At 41.4% G+C, this 22,348-nt stretch overlaps 1 protein-coding gene across 3 annotated transcripts in view; it reads right to left on the minus strand.

The window, feature by feature from the left end:
• The window catches only part of C6H1orf21 (chromosome 6 C1orf21 homolog), a 122,430-nt gene extending 116,590 nt beyond the window's left edge, over positions 1-5,840 (minus strand). For all 3 annotated transcript variants that reach the window (XM_034063709.1, XM_034063708.1, XM_034063707.1), the window contains exon 1: positions 5,660-5,840. The gene's annotated coding sequence lies outside the window, so the exon portion shown is untranslated. The remainder of the gene's footprint in view (positions 1-5,659) is intronic.
• Between the last annotated feature and the right edge of the window lie 16,508 nt (positions 5,841-22,348).

Here is a 22,348-nt window from a genome sequence, read left to right on the forward strand (position 1 = left end):
AATACTCTGTGGGAGATCTAATCCATATGTATATACTGTTGTTGTATATAGCATCATTATGTAAGTGTGCCTATTTTTAAAACAAACAGAAAATGTTTGTCTAGTCAATCTCTACTATTATCCCACCCATAAACCAGTAAACTGCAATTCCAGCCACTTTAATCATGGTTTTACAGGCTTGAGAGTGGAATAATAGTAGAAATTACAAGATGTAGATTTTCTGTTTGCTTTAAAAACATGGACATCTTCCCCATTTTTACCAGAAGCTGCCATAATAAGAAATAAATTACCAAGCTTTGGAGGGATTCTTTTAATGCCCCAAACATAAATGCCATTACCACCACCACCAAAGCCTAGTATAACAAACTGTAACCTAGATGGTTCCTGTAACCCAGGCGGACTCCACACACCAGTACAAAGGCAAATACTGTAAGTCAATTCACAGTCAAAAGATCCTGCTTCCCTACCACACAAAAGAAAAATGGAATTTAAAACACAACTTTTTAACACCCACCTATTTCTGAAGCAGTCCAGGATGGCGTGTTGAAAGCTAACCTAAAGAACAATTCGGGGGACAAGTTCATTGTTTTTACTGCATTATGCTGCACTTACTTGAGTCTGTATTCCTTAACTTCAAGCTCTTTAACACAATATTTAAATTCTGTTACCTGCATCCTTTCAGATTCCCTAAAATGCTGCACCACATACCTTGCGAAGGATTACTTTGGTAAGAACTTCAAGCAACACTGCTGAAGTCACCCCATGGCACACAGCAACTCTTGTCTGACCCGTTCTGAATCAAGACTTACTGGAATCCGCATGCACAATGTACCTCTGCAGAAATCGCATCACTTGTTGTATTTGAACATTTTTTTTCATGCAATCACTTAAATGAAACAGCAGTAACAGTACATTTCTATGAAAGGAGACTGTAAAAGGGGCTGACTGCAAACATATAGCAGTTATCTTTATATATGTTCTAAGACCCATTAACATCCCCATACATAATCTTCTATGTGAAAATCTAAAAAGGAAAATACTCTTCCAGAACTCAGAGAAAATCACAGGGTAGGCAGTTCAAATGGCAAGCCATAAAACAAAATAAAATAATTTTCTGGGAACACAATTATACCAGAAGTTCACTAACACAGGATGTTGTGAACACTAATGCCATGAAGTTTCTCAAAACAAATTAGGCATTTTTCATAGAAGACAATCCATCAGAAGCTATTATACACAACACTGTGCTGGTTTTAGTCAGAGCTGAGTTAATTTGCTTCCTAGCAGCTACTATGGGGCCATGTTTTGGATGTGTGCTAGAAACAGTGTTGATAACACAGGGTTGCTTTAGAATTGCTGAGCAGTACTTAAGAGTCAAGATCTTTTCCACCTTTCACACCACCCCACCAGTAAGTAGGCTGGGGGTGCACAGGGAGCTGGGAGAGGACACAGCCAGAACAGCTGACCAAAGGGATACCCCAGACCATATGATACCATGCTCAGCATATAAAGCTGGGGAAGAAGAAGGGGGGGATGACATTCAAAGTGGTGGTGTTTTGTCTTCCCAAGTACCCACTATATGGCTGAACACCTCCCTGCTGATAGGAAGCAGTGAATGAATTCCTTGTTTTTCTTGTATGTATGGCTTTTGCTTTACTTATTAAACTTTACCTCAACCCACAAGTTTTCTCACTTTTACTCTTCTGATTCTCTCCTCCACCCCACCATGGGGGACCAAGCAAGTGGCTGCCTGCTTTGCTGCCAGCCAGGGCTAAACCATGACACTGTCTCAACAGAACTGATAGACCAAAGAGCAAGGACTGCTGGAAAGGTTTACCAGCAGGAGAGTAACTCTGTAGCTTCAGCTTCCCTATGTATCTGTAAGTAGCCACATCAGAACGGATACTGATCTAGACTCTAGTCTGAGCAAGAATAACTGCTCTTATTTAGTACATAAAATTGAAGACAACAAGATACCAACCTGTTAATAAATCAGAGCTGAAGTAGACTAGCACCAGTAAAAGAAATAGCCTTAAAATTACCGACTGCATATCACATTCCACACCATTCCCTCTGAACATCCTACAATAATACAGCCTTAACAATATTACTTATTCCCAAAAATACCTCCTTAGATTCCAGTTTACCCTAAGTGTGCTTGTGTACATTTAATCCCAAATACTTTATACAGCATAAAGATCAGCCAGTAGTATTGTGATAAATATGTGCAAGTGCATATGAAATCCCTTTGCAATTAGATGCCAGTTTGTGTAGTATTAAACAAAGCAAGGAAATAATAATTTTAAAAACCCCAACCTTTCCAGTGTATTTTAAACATGTGACCAAAACAGTCATGTTCCATCATCTTCCTGAAGGATGAAAAAGCAGCATCCTCAAAGGTATCCTACCTTTCCCTGAACAGAACAAGAGGAAGGTTGGTAGGGCTAAAGCTTCACGTCAATACAAAGGCCTCTAGAAAACTGGCTGCTAGGAGTCATTATTCCTCCTTTCCCCCATAACACTATAACATACTAAAATAACAGTGGGCATATTCCATGCTACAGTATTTTTGGAGCATGGTGCACTTAAGAGAACCAGAGCCCACATGAGATAACTGCATGGCAACTGCAGACAAGGGTCCAAGCTGCACGCGCAGACGCAGAGAAGTTCCTGCTGTAAAGCCAATAAACACCTTCCTCTCCTCCATTGCTCCAGATACTTCCCCAACATCCCAGGTTTCCACCATCCCCTTTCTATATTGCCCCTTGACTCTCCTGGCAGGGTCCCACTTCTGATACACCAGCACTGCCTGTACTGTCTACTCCTGCACTGACCTTTGCCGTGCAGAATGCACCTCATCGCCTCCTCTCTGAGCACATTCAGGGAGACAAGCCTTAAAAAATCTCTCCTGCAGCAATGCTGCTTCCACAACAAGAAGAAATAGTCAACTGGTTGAGGGGCTGCCAGCTTCAGCAAACACGTCTGGAATTAAATTCTTTTTCATTTAAAAGCTTCCAGTTGAGCACTGGTCATCCTCCTAGAGCCAACACCTGCACTGCAATTAGCACAGAGCCTGCACAGCACCCTAGGCATGATTGGGTTGTGCACAAAGACGTTTGCTGAGGCCTTTGCTTGTCAACTAAATGAAGCTGAAAGTAAGTTTGCCCACGCACACAAGGCAGCACCTAACACACCACAGAAGCTCATGGAGTACGGACAATCAATAGTAAATACATTTTAATCCCAGTTAGTTTACCAAAACCTAATTTATTACATTGCTGTATCCACTCATTGTGGTTTTTGTCCAATATTTGCAATATGCTAACTGCAGCATATCTCTCCAATGCAAACAGTTGCCCTGATCTATGATGTTATATATATCATTTGTTCACCCAAAGTTGAATGATCATTTCAACCTTTGTTAATCTGATTGTGTAACAAACTACAGCAGCCTTAAATAACCAAGCTGCTCTCTCCAGCAGGGATTAGTTGAAGTCACTCATTTCAGCATCCCGGTTCTTTTCAAAAAGAAAATGAAACAGATATTGGAGAAAGAAGAAAATAAAAGCACCTGGCCACTGCCTTCACAGCTGTCTACCATACATATAATGGAATATCGCAGCGTGCAGATGCAATGTAGTAACTTCACACCTGGTACAGGCTGCAAGCACAAGGTGAAGCAGAATGTTTTCAACTGCTGAACAATATTGCGCAATTAAAGCACATTCTGCTAGATCTTATTCACAGCTCCAGCGCAGGCTCTTATGCAAACTATACAGCATGGATTTTCAAAACAAGTAATTGCACGTACATAAACTAAGGCTGTAATTTACATGGCAGATCCCATAAAAGCTTATCTACCGCATGACGTCACACCCATAAATTACAACTTAAAGTACCAGAGCCAACCTACTGCTGTCCTCCCACCCCAAAATGAACAAACATAATTAATATCAAACAGGGCTCATCCATGCCTCCACTTCTTGGAAATAAACACACATGAAGTACCTCCCAAGACAGAGTAGTATTTAAAGATTCTTCATACAATAAGAAGATTAATAATTATTATTGTATTGCATCATCACAAAGTATTAAACAAATCAAGCTGCCTCATCATACAACGCTTAAGATAATAAAAGGTTAAACAACACCAAGCAGTACTGGTGCACTCCACTCATATCAAAGGGCGAATATCTCCAGGCCCCATACATGGTAGATCTTCAGAAACATACAGCCTTACTGCTATCACCAAATAGCAAGTTAGAAAAGCAAAATCAAAACACACGTATTTCTTTGAACAGACTCAGGACCAGAATTTTCCCAATTGAAATCCAACCAACCTGGCCATGAGGAATGTGAAGGGCAGGCAAATGGTAAACTGAGTAAGGGGAGGAACATGTTTTTGGCATCTCTCACTTTTAGTTCACCAATCCATGATCAGCTCATGAGAAATCAAAAGGCAGTATTGGGAGTTAATATGAAACCGCAGCCAGCTTTCTACAGCATGCAACAAAATGAATTCTCTTGACTGATACCCATGGTGACAGCCTCATCATAGAAGTAACAGACAAGACAGGAATCAGCAAATGACACTGTAACCAACACATATCTGAGTACATTTGTAAGAGAAAGCAAGCTAGAGTATTTCTGCTCCAGGCACAAATATCCGCTCCTCCAAGTCCAGAGATAGTCATCCACAAATCTAACAATCATCCCAGTGCCCCTACAATCTGCCTGTGTCGGGGTACTATGCACACAGCAGGCCCTGCGACAGAGAAGAAAGAGGCTTCACTGAGTCTGTCCACCTCAGCTTGGTCTGTGCCATCTGTATCACGCTCAGCCCGCACCAAATTCACCATTTCTGCATGTTATTGCGAATCTGACATCACATCAGTGCAAGCACAGTCTGACATCTACAGTTAACTCAGTGATGGTGTAAGTGCTGCCTGGCTTATAGGCATTTGGTGTTGCAATACGCTTGCTGCTGAACCCTTGAAAGCGAAGACACATATACACATAAAATCTGCTACAGAAAGCCTCGCAGTGACTTGTGCCTTCTCCATGAGGCCGGCAGAACTGCAGCTAGCTACATCCCTCCTGCGAGAGGAGGGAAATGCAGCAAGAGACCCCCTGACTCACTCCACGTCTGATCCGCTGCCACGCCAGCACCCCCAAAACAAACAGATGCCGTTCAAACCTCAGGCTGCCTTCCCAGATGGGAAAACCTTATCCATCCCGCAGCCATTTCGCCTTCGAGCTGCGAGCCCCCCGTCCCCCCTCCAGCCCCGGGGTCTGGCAGCAGTTGGCGAACTGCGGAAGAACGCACCCGCCCCCCGTACAAAGCCCGGCGGGGTCATGAATAAAACATCGCCCGGAGGAGGGGGGTAAGGAGAGGGTGTCTGGATACAGAGAAATAAGGGAATAAAAAGGCTGCGCGGCGACCAGGGGACGCGGTGGTGGACACGACCCCACAGAAGGGACCCCCAGACACACACACCGACCCCGGCCCAGAAGGGGGGCGTCGCCCGACCCCGACCCGCCCGCCACCGGCCAAGGCCCGGGCTTCCGTGGGGGAAGCGGCGGCCCCCGGGCCCCCGCCCGTGGCTGCCGGCCCCCCCTCCTCGCCGCCCACCCCCGCAGTCACTCGGGGGACACTCACCTCGGGGGCCGCCGCTCGGAGCGTCTCCTCCAAGGCAGAAAGCCGCCGGCAGGCGCCGGGCGCGGCTGGGGGCCCGGGCTGGAGAGAACGACGAGGCACGGAAGACCCGGCTGCTGCAAGTAAGTGTGCGAGCGCGGCGGCGGCGGCAGCCGGGCGCGGAGCGGCCTCTCCGGGGAGCCGGGGCGGGCCGAGGCGGGGAAGGGGCGGTGCGGAGCGGGGGGCGCGCCCGGCCGTCACGGCGGGGAGAGGCCGCGGAGGAGGAGCCCCCTTCGCACCGCCCGCCATCCCCGACTCGGGGCTGGGGCCGAGTATCCGGGGCTGCGAGCGGCAGGAGCGGCGTTACCTCAGGCGGAGGCTGGTGCTGGGATCCCCTTCCAGACCTCCGCCTCACGCCAGCCCGCCTTTCCTCCCCGGCTGAAGAGGCTCAGTGACCCTCTATCAGTTTCGGTCTGGGTGTCGGTGGGAGGCAGAGGGCTGTCGCGGAGGATGGGGATCCATGCCTGTTTTGGCAGGCCAGTGCAGAATTGTTTGGGATGCTGAAGAAGACGTTTAAAAATAAGGCGATTACATTAATTAAAATGGTCTCATAACCGTCCACGACGCGGTTGTAAATTAGTACTAAACGTGTGCCCTCTCAAATGCTTTGTTTCAAACACAACAAACAGGCAAGGATAACATGTCATTTTTATAGTTATTTTGGAACCCCTTTAAAAAAAATTCCCACTAGCCGATTTGTCCTTCCCACTGACTGTTGGGAATGAAGTCGCAGTGATTATGAGCCCTGTGCTTTTTAATTATTTGACAGAAATCTTGTTTACATGCAGGGGTGGAAAAAGTGCAGGGACAGGACTTTTCCAGGTCAAGCTGTCATTAATACACTGGCTGGTTTTAAGTGCAGTGTTTGTGTGAGCGGTTCAGTGCCCTGAAAGGACGACCGTGAGCAGCGCAACGACATTCCCACTTCCTCTCCTAGAAGTCTGTATCCATCCCAGCGGGTGGTCTGGCCCCTCCTGAGGAAGAAGAAAGGCTCAGCACATTCAAGCATCCACAGTACCTCAGGATAGGAGTTTGAGTATATTGAAGTGGGAAATCACTAGGCATCTAGGCAAAGTCAGGCATGCAAAGATACAGACCCCTGTGCCTTTGGTGTCCTCCCACGCAGCAATGGGACAGCAGAGCAGTTCAAGCATCATGGAGGGTGGGTTCCCCCCCCCCCCCCTCCCCCCCCGAGAATGCAGTGGCTATCAGCTTTATTGCAGCATGCACCCAAATTTCTGCAGGTAAATCTGTGAGTTTGTATTCACAGAGGCATAGTTTTTCATGAAAATGACCATGGACTGAAAAAAAAATGGAGGCTGAGGTGAAGCTTCTTTGAAGATCCAGTTATAAAAGCATTCTCACATTGCTTCTGCCAGGAAGTGCTATCATGTGAACTAGAGAGATTCCAGCAAGCCTACATTCTTTTCATCACTTACACTTTTAGTATATTTCAATAATCCAGGCAGATGTGTTTTCATCTAAGGAAATTTTTCCTTAACCATCAGGAAAATGTTAAAATAAATACAATAAATAACAGTTTGTTTGCCAAATCTTTGGTGAGATCCCATTTGCAATCATTTCTACCTTCATCCTTCTAGCAATCTAATTATTTTTTCTCTGCATTCACTACCAGAAAGGTAGACATAAACAACATCAAGAAATTCCAAAAGAGAAAATATATTGAACTAGAGGTTGACAACTCTGAAGGAAAAAATAGTTACTTCCTTGATTTCTTATGTTTGTTTCATTCATTTTTGAGATGGGACATTGAATACTGGAGAGTTAGTTTTAGAAACTGGAAGATGATAAATAATGGAAACAATTTCTGATATCCATAAGATATTTGGTATCAAGTGTAGCCCATATCAGTGAAGCCCGGGGCTCTGTCCCTGCCTAGTGGTGCCTGAATCAGGTATTTGTTCATTACCCCAAGAATAAATTATGGTTTTAATATCAAAACCAGGGGCTGGTGGTTGTTCCTGCAAGAAGATGACAACTTTCACCCTGACATTTTTGTACAGTAAAAAAGAAATCAGCTTTCCTGATTCAGTTCTCCTGCCACTGTGGGAACTAATTGACTTGGATCTGGGGGAGCCATGGACTAAAGAGTTGCTAGAGACAAATATTTGCAAAGACAACATTCTTATTATAAGAAAAAGAAAAAAACACACAAGCTGCTCAAAATTCTCAGAAAGGAGAAGTATGAGGATAGAAATTAGTTTTGAGAGAGTCAGTGGCCCCAGAGGCTGAACTTGATTGTCTTTTGAAAGAAGCTCCATCTGTGGGCCAGATTCTGTCACACTAGATTTTTGTGTCCCTTTCTTCTCCAAGGCAATTGCTTGTGTGCCACCAAAATTTATCAGAGCCCTCTCTGGTATCAATGAGAGGTTCTATGTTGACCCCAAGACAGCAATGCACTAGATAGAGCAGAGTGAGTGATGTGCACAATTCATTTCCAACAATGCCAGCAGGCTTTAAAGCTTGTGAGTTGATGTCTCAAAGTCAGAAATTTCGTACTAATAGAGGTTATTTGTTGGCTTGATCTATGCATTGTTTCTATCCTGATGAATCCATTTGTTTAGAGCATGATTTTTACCCAGGATGACACATATTATTTCCAATGTGGATGCAGTTGTGGTGGGAATATGTACTTATTTTCTAATGTTTGTACTCACATTATATTGTGATAGAGCACTTACATTCACAGAAGAGCATTTTCAGTACAATAACTATAAAGGGATTGTTAAAAGTATTACAGCTGGTGTGTGTGTAGAACAAGCCTTGATGTGAAATGTGAAACGTGAAAGGGAACTCTAGAAACAGGAAGCCTTTTAAGACAGCAGTTAAAATAGTGGTATAGAAATATCTGTTTGGCCCATTTATAAAGCAAAAAAAAAAAAAAAAAAAGGGAAAAAAAGTTATTTGGCTTTTATCAGATTCCTGCAGTGAAAATGGTGGGTATGTGTGTGTGTGCCATGTGTGTTGTCTAAGTTATGTCCATACAGTGATGCTGTAGGGATCTGTTTCTTTTTTGCCTAAAAATGGGAAAACAGTCCACTCATCTATGCCAAAGGTATACATGGCATACCTGCATCCTACTTGTTACTGGTAAAAATTAAACCTTTCTTTTAATCATGTTACAACTTTCTGCTTCAAAACCTGAAAATTATTGCAAATATCAAAGTTATTTGATTTTCTGAAAGGTACTGGTCATTTCCTGATACTTTAAAAAAGGTCTACATTTCTGCAGTGAAATTAGATAAGTCAGGCTCAGTTATAGATATATAGGTGAAATTGCTGCATTTTTCCAAATTAACATGAGTTCAGGAGAAAAACTAAAATGCTGTACAAACTAGTGCCAGGAACTGTTTAAAGATTCTGATTGATTTGTATCCTCTAGACCCTGCTTGCGAGATGTTAATGTAAACTCCACAATGACAAATTAATTTTCCTTTTAAGATTATTATTTCCAAAACATTGAACTACTCAAAGGTTTCTGTAAACATAATCTCTCAGGTTGGAAAATACTGTCACTGCGAAAGGACTCTGTCAGCCAGGGTGACGAAGCCATTCCTCCATCTCCAAGGACTGAAAGAGAATCACAGTGAGGCTCATGGGGACCAGCTAGCTGATGCCTCTGGATAATGAAGAGAGGGCACAGAAAGACACAAGCTCTGCGTATTCAGTTTCTGATTCTCCATGTCCTGAAAAATGTGAAGACGTCACATAACAAAAATTTTTACAAGATAGCAAATTTGCTGAGGTGGGTTTCATGCTGTAAATCAGCAAGCTTCTCTTTGAGCTGTTCTGCTGCTTGACAAGTGACACAGGAGCAGACCTGTGAACTTCCCAGCTCCCTTTTAATGGTGCATTAACATCAAAGTATATCTTTACATATTTAGATGATTACAAGTTAGTGGATGTTTGTTTTGTACATTCTGGCTCTGCTCATTACATTCACTATCGTTGTTAAAATGGAAATGGTGTTAAGCTGCAATAAAGAAAAATATTCTTGGCTACTAGAGAATGCATTTAAACTAATAAATAGTTATCTTAAAATAAGTAATGCCCTTGGAAACATGAACTGCTCTCATTCACCTCACTGAGCAGTACTCCTGTTTGGAGGGCAAAAAGGATTCTGAAATATTTAAAAAGAGTCAGAGATTAATTTGTACTACTTAAAGCTACATCATTCTCCTCAATTTTGGTTTTCACATTTTTGGCATCACAGAACAGGATCTACATTAAAAACCTGGGGCAGAAAGCAAATCCAGTTGTAGGAGAAACCTATAGATATGCCTGGGAATTTTCAGACAGTCTTTACTGATTCCAATTTACTTATTTACTCTTCAGATTCAGTTACTCTCTTTATACCTGAGCTTGCAATTAGACAAGGTAAGACAAAATAGATAGATAAGCCTTCAGATAAGCCAGACACATTTTGGATGCTGTATAAACAAGAATAAAATATCTCTATCAGAGCATCCAGTTCTGAGAGCCTAATTCCAGATTAATGACATAACAAAGCTGTCTAATAAATTCAGGCAAAGGCACAGAGAGTAAAGAATAAGTGGGCACTTTCATTTTTAGTTGTTCAATATTTAGCAAAGATAGTGCTAAAGTTAAGTTTCTTAGCCTAAAATATGTTTTGTGCTGGGACTGGAGTTGTAGGTCATGTGTCCATAATACAAGATAAACCAAGCCAGATCAACTTGATTTGTGTGCCTGAAGGCACAGTTTGTCAGAAACCCCAACCATTTGCTGCACTAATTCTCTAACAAGGCAATGTATGATCTGAAAACACAGGAAATTAGTGACAAGCATGACTGGCTACTATGGTCTTGTTTGGGTCACCAGCAAAAGATCCCTCTGACTTTCATAGTGCAGAATTGGATCCAAAGTAATGAAGGGGATTTTTCATGTATTTTAATGCAACAGAAAGAAACAAACCAAAACAAGCAAACAAAAAAAAACCTACCAAAAAAAAGCCACCAAAAAACAACAAACACACAAAACCAAACAACCAAATAAACCAAAACCAAACCGTGTTCCAGGTTCATAACTAGTTGAAGGATTGCTTCAAACAGTAAAAGCTGTCATAGGTGAAATCATCATTTGTGGTTATTCAAGCCATTTATCAGCACTGAAGCTAGGGACTTTGCACCATGTGCAAAGTTAAACCTGAACACAACTTTTGTTCAATCAACATTTCAGGTCTCAACATCTCAGATGAGCAAATAATGATTCAGTAATCAGCTTAAAGCAGAAAGTGGGCATGAGAAGCAAAGCTGCAAGCCTTGGCTAAGAGGCCGTGTTTTAACTGCTGGCACAGCTCTGTCCTTTTCATGCACTGGAAGTGGGCATTAAAAATAAATATATAAAAGGATTTGTCAGTATCACTTTTCACACCAGAAAATAGAATACTGCTTTCACACCATTGACTTTTGAATACTGTTGTCCATATGGGATCGGAGATCTCATTCACTGTTATTCATTGTATGTTATTGCCTTTTAATTTCCAAGTTGAGGAAATAAAGAAAGTACATTCTTTGTCATTATGCTGCTATTATTGCAGAGAACTTAATTGCATTCAAACCAAGATGTTATGATTCCCTTAGAAATTGTAACTTGGTCTAGAACACTTTTGGAGCAATTGTTGCTACACAGCTTTAAAGAAAACATTAAACTGACAGTGTGCATTATAGTTGATAAGGGAACTATTATGTTGAGTTTCACAACTTGGATGGGTATGTGATTAATCACAAATATATTTTTATTATAATTCTTATATATAGGCTATGATACAGAGCTGTAGGCCTGGATTTTTCTGCCTTATCCTAGGCATCTCAGAGTTAGATATCCATGCTACAGCTAGTCATCCAGGGCTCCTTTTGAAGTCAGTGGAGAGAAATGAGGACCTCCAAAGGCTGATTTATCTTAAGATAAAATTAATGACCTCCCAGAGGCTTGTGTTTTGCTGGGATAGCTAACACAAGCACAGGCAGCTAGGTTATAATGTCTAAACAATGTGAGGTGTATTCTTCCTCAGGGGGCAATTCAATAGTCTTTAGGAAGGCAATCGTTCCACCATCATTTGGGGGAGCTTTCCCCCAGTAAACCTGTAAGAAGTTTTGCCTTTCTTGCTTGCTTACTTTGTTAGTCTCTATTTGCCCACTCTCCTCTGGAACAGTCACTGTTCACTGGGTAAGTGGAAATGCTGCGACTTCAGCACTAATTATTGAAAAGCATTTTCAGTTCATTATCAAAACAAACTCACTTGCTCCCTAGACTGTTCAAAAGTTTCTTTCTTGGAGGAAGAAGAAAAAAACGTTAGTAAAAAGAAGGATGTTCCTTCCAAAAAGGAAGTGGGAATATTTCCAGCAGTCTTGTCTTAATTATCTCTGTAGCTTAGAGACAGAGAAATTGGGATAGCAACAGGGAGAATTAAAAGGTAGGTACCTGAAACTACACTTTGAAAAAATTGACAAGAAAGTTGTAATAGAAACTTACAATGATTAAAAAATGGAAAAATCACTTAAGAGTTCACTCTATATAAGTTTAGTTTGGTTTGAGGCCAAATCAGAATTAGTGTTTCCATTGAACTGTGCAAAAATATTACACTGTTTGGCTGTTATTTATGCATGTTTAAGCAGAATGAAAAAATGGGCTTCCCATCATTTGGAGCTAATGTCCCAGTAATGGGGAATATTCTGAATCTGGAAATTCAGTTTCAATGTCCAGCTCAAAAATTTATATATTTCAGGGAGCGGTGATGATGGGGCTCATCTTTGGTTAAAAATGGCATGGAAGCATTCTGGCTGCCTTCAAACCAGTGAAGGACAGTACTCAGAAGTACTTCTTTGTTACTTGTTTTCACAAAATTCAATTATATTCCTTTTTTTTTTTTTGAAGTCTAAAGACTTCACCCCTCTCTGAAGCGAGGTGATTGCCCATTCTTCTCACCAACTTCTTCTGATGCTGAACAACATGTACAGGTGACAGGAAAACCAAGTTATGTCCACAGGCTAATGTGGGGAAGGATTAACATCTTGCCCAGTCTTCCCTGACTTTTTTGTATAACCTGTCTCTGAAGGACTACACAGAAGATTTGTTGGTGTCCCTCATTCTCATGCAGGATACAAAAGAATTTGGTAGGGTGCCTCATCTCCTGCCCTCCACCATCATAAAAAGTTCAAATTTGGATCTCTGCAAGGAGGAGGGATGGAAGCCTGCTTGTGGGTGAACTTGTACTTTCTGGAGCAAAAAGACTGTGTATACCCAGATTATCTGTCACCAGTGGCCACGGGGAATAGAAGGGAATTTGACTTTAGGCCTCAGATAGTTGATGTTACTGTAGTTTTGCAAAACCAGCTGAGAGTCACTGACAGCTTCCATAAATTGCTGAGCCATAGCAGAGGCAGGCAGGATTCAGGCACATGACTGTGTGAAGCATGTGGATTGAATATTGTCCCAGGTGATCAAGCTAAATACAGAGATAATGCAGCCTTTTCCAGCTGGGGAATAAAGATGAAAGTCTTACTAATAGTGATAAAAGAGAAGAAAGGAAATCTGCAGCTTTTATGCATCAGCTCCAACATCATCTGCAACCTGCTGCTGGTGGGTTGGGGTGCTCCAGCCTTCAAAAAATACAGAGCCATCTCCCCAAAATGAGTACTGGCCTGGGAGTCTGAAGAAACTATAAGCCAAACTAAATATTAACCTACCTCCAAGCATTGTAGCAGTGTAATTTTTTATGACGTGCAATGCCTGAAATGTTGCAAACATCTGTTAGTGAGTTTGTTGTTTGTTTTGTGTCTTTGTATATATGTGCTCTTCAGAGAAGGGAGAGGGAAAGAACTGCCAGTCTCTGAAGTTCACTGTAACTCAGAGGTCCAGATGTGATGCTGAAGAAAAGTTGGATTGAGCCAGAGTGAGAGAAAAGGCTTTAAAAATAATTAAGCATGCTGCTATTAATGATCAAAGGTGGAGCATTTCACATGAAGTTTAGCAAAACTTGCTTTTTCTCATCTATGCAATGATAAAGGGAGATTTCCTGACTTTGCACAGCTACAATAAATACAAAGTGTTATTTTCTCTGTCAGTTGCTGTGGAGCTGTACTCTCCCCACCATGAGCTGCTGTCAGCAGTTCAAAGGTGTGGAGCAAACATAACCTCCAGTTTGTGCTATTAGTGACTTCTACTGTTGACCAAAAAGTGAAAGGCAGCTCTCAGTACCCAGTGTCCACTCAGCAAAGCCTTTAAAAAATGAAAGAACGTTGTGCCATCACCTTTGTTTGGAACCTTTCTCATGGTCCCTGCACATCTCTGTAACTCCTTTCTGAAAATAGGTTTGAGTGGTCTGAAAACTGATTAGATCTGAAATTTAAGGGTTGGCTGAAAATATCATGGCTCAAGGTATCTGTCAGCAGTGAGCCTTGGTGGTTGCTTGGCCATGGTGTTTTGTGGTCTGAATGGATGTCACTGTGTCTTCAGTTGTCTTCTTCATGCTGATCTAACCTGCAGCAGGCTTTGAGGTGTGGATGAGCAAGACCAGATATTTTATTAGCTCATTTAGTGTGGTGAGGGTGGAGGAAAAGGACTGACCTACTTGTACTCTTTAGCAGACATCAACACTTGTGACTTTAGATGCAGGTGGAGCAGTTAAATGAACAAAAAAAAAACAGTAACTAAGAGACTGCGCAGATCCCAGTTACCAAGAAGCAGAGGATAAGTGTTTTTCTCTTTCTGTTTCAATGAGGACCAAATCAGGTTCCTAACTGTTGTAACACACATCCCAATGACTGGGGAACGAGACTACTAGACTCATCCATGCAGTCACCTGTGCTCTTGTACTTCCTTTCAGAAAATAGCTACCTCCATTAATCTTATCCCATTTAACTGCATTGTTACCTGTTAACTATATTTTCTATACTTTGACCAGAAGGGAGACTGAACACCATACCTAACATCATTATATATTTATGTGTACAACTAAAGAAGTACAGGAGGAGGTCTACACTTGCCCAACTCCATGGCATTGGACAGGGAGAAATTTAGCCCAATAATTTCTGAGACGGGGTAGGAACATCCTCTTCCCTGCCATGCACCAAAGGCTGTGTTTTGTGTTCAAAATGCCTTCTTTAAATGTGAAAGACCATTTAAAAAAATAAGGAGCCTGCTCTTCGATGGGCATGGTGGGGACTCTGAGGTGCAGATCAGCTTTGGGGTCCCACCTGGACTGTGTGCTGGGCTCATTTGGGCATGGCATCAACTTCAGACACTTGGTTTCTGTGTCCCTAGTGAAACAGGAATAAATACTTCTTGGTTCCTCACCCAAACGGTGCAAAGTTTTATTGTGCAGTATTTGAACAGTACTTTGAAGATACAAATTCTTAGCATTACAATTTGTTTCAACATGCATGTCCTGCTAGTAAAGTGCTGTGTAAAATCCCATTCACAATGGTATTAAGAATAACGCAAATGATTCAGAAATATGACTTGTGCAGAGCCCATAAATGTTAGCAAATGTAAGCGAAACCAACAAAAAATGTCTGTATACAACAAAACTGTATTACGAAAGAGTCATAACAATATATGCATAATATAATTTGTATTGTATGGGAAGCACTTCAGTATCCTCTCCAGCAGAAAATCATATGTAAATCAAAAAATCTTTTCCAAGATGTTCTATAACCTCTTGTGGGCTAGCAGATGAGTTAGAGATTGTTACCCAATCTGCCCTGGAGCGGCCCAGGAAAGTAGATCTGCTGCTGAAACTATTTTCCAAAATGTATAGACTGTAAATATTTTATTTACCTTCCAAGGGCGAAGTTCATACTCATAGCAAAGAATGTGTATGAAGTGTGTGCTTGAATGTGTATGAAGTTTTATCCTCTTTGGTTTGGTGTGACTGTGAAAATAAAACATCCCTGGAAACCATGAGATTTGAGGAGCCTTTTGGTTCCGTCCCATTCATCACAGGGATGTACAGTGAGGTTTCTCAGGTACTGCAGTGTTCTCTCATGCCTGTGACAGCATGGAAAATTTTTCGCACTTTAACTCTGAGCTGAGAAAATACAGATGAACTATGAATACAACGTATTTTGGTATAATTTTCAATTCACAAGGTAGCGTCCAGCATAAACTGCAAGCTTCTTTCTGCTTTTACCTTTCTTATAATTGTGTCTAATCTACCTGAGATACAGGACATCATTTCCAAACACTGTGCTCTCTAAGCAATGTGTAAGGGTAATGAACGGGAGGGGTTTGGTATGTGCGTTCTCCAAGTCTCATTAGAGGTAGCACTAATATTTATTTGTTCACATTTCAAATGAAAGGGAGTCTATTTAATAACATCAGTGATTGGGTCAATATTGGCACAGTCCAAGTGCCAAGTGGAAAGCTGGATGATGTTTTCATTAACCTCAGCACTCTCTCTATAGCTGCAGTTTTTCTCAGGAGACAGCGTTTGCTGTAGAGTGACAAGGGCTGTGGAGGAAGAGCATTTAGTACGACTGTCTCCTAAAATCTCAGGTTGGTTCCTGAAAGAGATGCTAAAAGTGCCTCCAAGCTTTAGTCATCACTGTTGCCTCTGTCCCAGAAACCAGCTTGCCTGTGCTTGGTACATTAAGCATCTTCTCTTCCTGCTCCTGCTCTATCTGCTCAGGTTGAGCCACACAGATCCTCAGCTCCATGTGAGAGATCTCATTTCCCTCCCCCCACCTACCGCAGCAGCTTTGTCTGTGGAGCAGCTGATACTTGTTTGTCAGCTTGATGTGACTATAACCTTCCATTCCTAAAATGCCCCTCATTAATACCCTTGTAAGAGCACACTATGGATTATGTTGCTTATGTAGTTTTCTGTGGCAGTCATCACAGTATTTTGCAGATAGAAGTGGATTTGTTCTTAAAATTGGTCTGAGGAAGGGAAGTGTACCAATTCTAATGTTAGAGATGGAAAAGCTATGGCAGGGAAGTAAGATGACTTGCTCAAGGAGTCTGTGGAGGAAGGGTGGGAGGGGAAATTCCATCTGCCAAAGAAGGAATTAATCCAGACTACAGGAAGCATGAGAGATGACTCAGCTGCAGATGATAAGAAGGTTGGAAGGCAAGTGGAAGCTGGCCTGAAATCTGGATGGATGCAAGAGAGACAGAAATTGTATTTTCTGTATATACTCACAAGAAAGTACCTACACATATGCAGCTGAAGGGAAAACCAGTATCTAGGCTAGGACTTATCTGTCAGAAAATAAGAAGACTTTGAATTACAAGGTCGTCTCTACTTGGTTCAAGTACACTGCTGGGCAGCATGCTTAGAATAGGGCTGCCTGCTTACAGGGAGTCTGAATTCGAGCCTTTGAGCAAAACATCATCTCTTGGATCAATAGTTCTGTTCACAGCAGAGGTTACAAGGCAGGGTCACAAGAAAGAAGTAATCTCTTCACTACTGAAAATTCTCAGTTTCTACATAGAGTAACTGTTGCTCTTTTCGGCCTGTTGTATGTTACTGTGCTTAAGCTCATGTTACATTATATATTTTTTATCTTTTAAAGTGATGGTAAAATAGTCTTCCCACATGCTCTTAAGAGCTTTTATCATTCAGGCTTTTTTGCATAGTGATATGATGGCAGAGATTTAGGTGCTTAGAACTACAGAAGCAATTAGACTATTCATATGAATTTAGTAAAGTTAATCTATACTGGACCAACTCTGTAATTTATTTAAGTCAATTTTGTTTGTCAAGTAATTCCCAAATAAATAGTTCCTAAGAAAATTATTTAAACTTTTAACTCCAAACTTTGTATTCAACCACTAAAACATACTTCTAGCTGTGTGTCATGTGATGGTCCCACTCAGTTCTTTAGTCAATAATGCAGATTGGTATCGGTAGTGAAAAAACTGTGTCTAAAACCAAGAATAAAATGTGTCAGTGAAAGGACAAAAAGTCTCTATCAGCAATTACTTAACTCAGTGTCTGTTGTCTCACTGGGGTCAGGATTTCATGGTGCTCTTAATAAAGATATATTGCACTGTATGAGTAGAACTCTAGGCTTGTATCTTCCAGCATCGGAGGAAGTTACCCATGTCTTCCTTTTAGCTGCTGATGGAGCAAATATGTCAGTGCAGAGAAGTACCCAAAGGTACGGTGTCTCTACCGGAATAGTAAAGCCCGGTGAAATGTGAGCCCCTATGTTTTCCCTGGGGACATTTCAGATTGCTTCTATTTCTATGTGGGCTGCAGATTGTGAGCAGAGGTAGCTTCACAGTAGCTTTTCTGAATCACAGAGGGCAAAGCGGAAGGCAAGTGTAAATCTTCAGGAGAAGGGAACTCAGTTGTCTGAGTTTGGAAAGCATTAATTATAGCACAAGGTTTCAGGGAAGGTTGTTTCATTGACTGAAAGAACTTCCTTGTCAACTTTGCAATAGATCTGAACTAGGTTGTTTTGGTACCATAAGGTGGCACAAAATGTGTTTCTAGAACTCGTATTTGTACACATCATGGTGCTGCAGCGTGCTGCTGTTACTCTGTCTTCAGCTAAAAGTGAAAAGGAGGAACACTTGCCTCCACTGCCTCCATGATGCTGTACCTGTTCAGGGCCAGCCCAAAAGTTTCCTGAGCACTTTCAGCTGTTGTCCCCTGTGTCAGTAGCATCTCTCATGACCACTGCCAGAAGCTGTGTTGAAAAGTGCTGTATAAATAAATACAGTATTTCTACTTGATGTGAAGCACCTGTCCATCCTGGTATTCACAGCTTCCTGGCAGAGGCATTAACTGATTTTATTAACAAAAATAACCCTCCCCTTTTGGAGTCAGTTTTAATTTACCTCAGCCCTGCCACAAAAATTTCCTTTGGATGCCAGTGGAGGTGAAAGGAACTTCTAGAAATAAAGACCAAATAAATATAGGTAAAATATAGCTCTAAAGGATGTGATATTTTAGATGAAAGGCATCCTTCAAAGCAGTCCAGTGTATAGTGAACATGATTCCTTAGAAGCTGGCAAGTGCCCAAACCAGCTTCAGTATTTAGATAACTGAACATCCCTCTTTGAAACCTGATGGCTGGAGAAATTGATGAAAAAATAAAAAAATAATTTGCAAAGGAAAGATGGACCATCAGACATACACATTTTGAGACCTGAAGGAAGAATCTCTTCATAAAATTACACATTGAATTAGCTTTATTGCTAATTCAGTGTGCTAAACAATTCTCAAATGATGTTATAAATGTATATTTGCAGTCCCTCACTAAACTACTTGTCAGTTTCATTGCAAGTCTGTCACCAAATGTTTTAATACAGTTTAGTTCTTTTAGTCCACAATGACACTCTTATCCCAAGGCATTGTTAGTAGCACTCTGATCTTCATTTACAATCAGTTAAAATAAATTTTGACCGAGCATGACAAAATCCTGCACTTCCCTACATGTAGGTGATCTGTAATTTCCACCTCTTCAAAGTGACTGTCAAAGCCAAGGAGCAAACTTGGGATGAACCTGAGGCAGGAGATGGATGCTTGTAAGAGTGATGGTGCAGTCAGTAATCTTATTGCCTAATTTAAATTAGACATTAGAAAGCTGGTTTGCCTTGGCTCTACTTGGAGTCAGTGAAGCCTAATTCACACATTGTAGTCCAGCCAAACTGTGCTCTCTGGTGAAGACTTTTTTTCCTTTTTTTTTTAGCATCTCCTGAGGCACCAAAGCTGGATGCTTGAAACCAGGCAGCGTAAATAACCTCACTGGGGGAGATAGGTACCATGCTTAAGCAAAAAAGCTTACAACACCAGCCTCCCATGAAGCAACATGGGACAGGAGCTCTGCTCTTCACATGAGTACAGTCTCACATGAGTGAGACATGAGAAGATGGAGAAATCAGTCAAAATAGAGGATGGGGTTTCAGAAGGCAACACATGACCAGGAATGGGGTAAGGGAGCTGAGATCTAGCTTAATAACTGTGAATTTATTAGTTTAAAAAAAAAACTGTGGATTCACTCCTCAGCCCTCACTGAGTGTTCTATTGTGCTTCCACACAGGACCAAAAGTTTCCCTTGCGACAGGCTGGAGGAGCCTGGACTGTACTGCACAAGTGCTGTGAGGTGGGCTCCAAACCTACCTGCCAGCCATCCCTTTTTAGTCCAATGCTGCAGCAATTCCTTTCTGGAAAGAAGAGAAAGTGAGTGAGTGAAAATTCCATTTTGCTGGTAATTTAATGTTGTAAAGTTCAGCTTATGGATGAAAGATCATATGGGGGTAGAAGAGGAAATGCAATTGGCAGTTTGACCTTTTATTGAATATGGGGGGGGGGGGGGGATGTGATATGGGATGTGGTATTTTAGAGCAAAGCAACACATTAGGTATCAGAGAAGATAGCACTGGAAGTGCTTCTGACACACCTAGGTGAATCTCTGGCTGAGTTTAATGAACAAATGGGCAAGAAGGTGTTGCAGTCTGCTTTGGGGATCGAAAGCAAATACACAACACAGACAGTATGTTTATAGGTAGCCACAAACTCTAAGCATAAAGTGAGCAGTACCATGAATAAGCTTCTCAACATTTCAAAGGTGATGACCCTGCTGTGAGCTCTTCCTATGCCCAGAGGCAAGGCTGTTTGGTTTTGAAGTCTACAATGGCAACTGCACCTCCCCTGAAACCACAGGTGGGATTTTTGCTTTCTGAGAGCAAAACCACACTGGAGTTATGACCTTGTAGGAAGACAAGTGAAAATAGACCCAGTCATCAACAAGGAAATCAGATCTGGGAAGGAAGTTTGGTTAAGGTCAAAACAGAAGGACGCTAGATAAATTCAAAATACACATAGCCTAACTATAAAGGTGTTAAAGAAGTAAACTCCTGTGGGGCAAATAAGAGGAGACTTATAAATATTCTCTTGACATACCAAAAAAAAAATGGTATATTGGGAGGAATATATTTCAAGTAGCTTAATGTTATACTTAAAGATGAGCCATCTTAATCATACTCATTAACAACTCTTTGTAACAGGCAAAATCACATAGTTAGAGAACCAGGGAAGAGGCCAGATTTTATAATCAACCCTGAAAAAACCCCACCAACGAATAGTAAAACCATTGTGGAAAGAGGAGGAGCAAATTGTCGCTTTGGACATAAGCAGACCCTTGTACCAGGTATGCATGTTGTTCATCTTTGATCTGATTTGTGTGGTTTTAGTTTCACTTCAAGCTTGCTATCTCATAACATGTAAAGGAATATATATTCTAGACAACTACCTCATTAGAGTACAAATTTGTTGCATAGAAAGGTGGATGTTTTCAATGACATGTAAGAATGCCGTAGCTAAAAAGCATTAAAATAGCTACAGCTTGTTAGTACAGAGCGAGCCTACATAAATACACTGTGCAAATTGCTGTTCTTCCTCCCAGTGGGCTGGAAATTATTGCTTGATTTTCTTCAAAATGAAAAATGTGCTATGTTAAAGATATGATCTTGCATCTTACACAATTTTATTTTCCTCATGGAAAACTGGAGAATAAACTCTTACATTTTCAATAACATTTTCACATATTCTCTGAAATCTGAATCCTCATCATTGCCCTGCCTCCATATCACTTTGGAAGGTGGACATTAAGGTTTGGAGTGGGGAGGGGATGGCTCAAAACTCTTCCACAGTGTCATTAATAACTTTTAAAATGTCTTTTAAAATCTCATGGATACAATATGTATTTCTGATTTAATTCTTGATTTTGAAATAACTGTTCATTTGCAAACTTCTGAGTGTCTCCCACTGCAATGTGGGATCAGCAGCTCTTTAAGATTATGGAGCACCATTTCAGAGATGTTTAACTGTGTTAGAGGAGGAATCTTTCAAATTACAGGTACCAAAAATAGTCACTTTCTAATTTATACCGTATAAATAGATATGTATATCATTCAAGTATGAGAACAGGGAATGCTTCAGCATTCCCTGTGTATGGCAAAGATACAACTAACTTGCAATTATCTTCTGTTCTCTAAGGATATCAAAGAATACAATATTGTGGCAAAGAGCAGCTCATTGAGTACATATGACAATCAGGAGCTTGCCAAAAGCCTCACAAAGACAGGCTTAGTATAGTTAGTTCTTGTGATCACATCAAGCTATTCATATTTTATAAATTCAGATGGCTCTCCTTATGGGCACAGCCCGACTATCAGCTGACATTTGATGGGTACTGTTGTTACCATTGCCACATCTCTGACAGTGAAGGAAGGGTACGGTATATTAGATGAAGTATCAGAAAGATGCTGATGCTTGCCAGCAGTGAGGGCCAGTCTGGTGATCATAAATGAAAAAAAATCAAAGGTTTGGGAGAGAAGAGAGCTGCAAGCCAAGAAGCATCAGTCTAAGCTATAGTTCCCTTTCATTTTGCAGTACAGTGCTGGCATGTTGTACCAGCAAGACCCTTTAAAAAGGAGATCTGTGTCTCCAGATTAAAGATACATAGATGATGAAATATGCCGTGACGTGAGGAGTGTGCTATGTCGCTCCTAGCTACCAAGGACATTAACTGAACTCATTTCCTCCTCCCTTTTGCAGGAGATCAGCAAAAGGGAAACAGCAGCAACTTGCTGGGGCCAAGGGCAGGATACATCCCAGAGAGGACAGTGTTCTTTGGGGTGTGGTGTAGGACTGGCATA

Source organism: Melopsittacus undulatus, chromosome 6, assembly GCF_012275295.1.
Source record: "Melopsittacus undulatus isolate bMelUnd1 chromosome 6, bMelUnd1.mat.Z, whole genome shotgun sequence".
NCBI classification, from domain to species: Eukaryota; Metazoa; Chordata; class Aves; order Psittaciformes; family Psittaculidae; genus Melopsittacus; species Melopsittacus undulatus.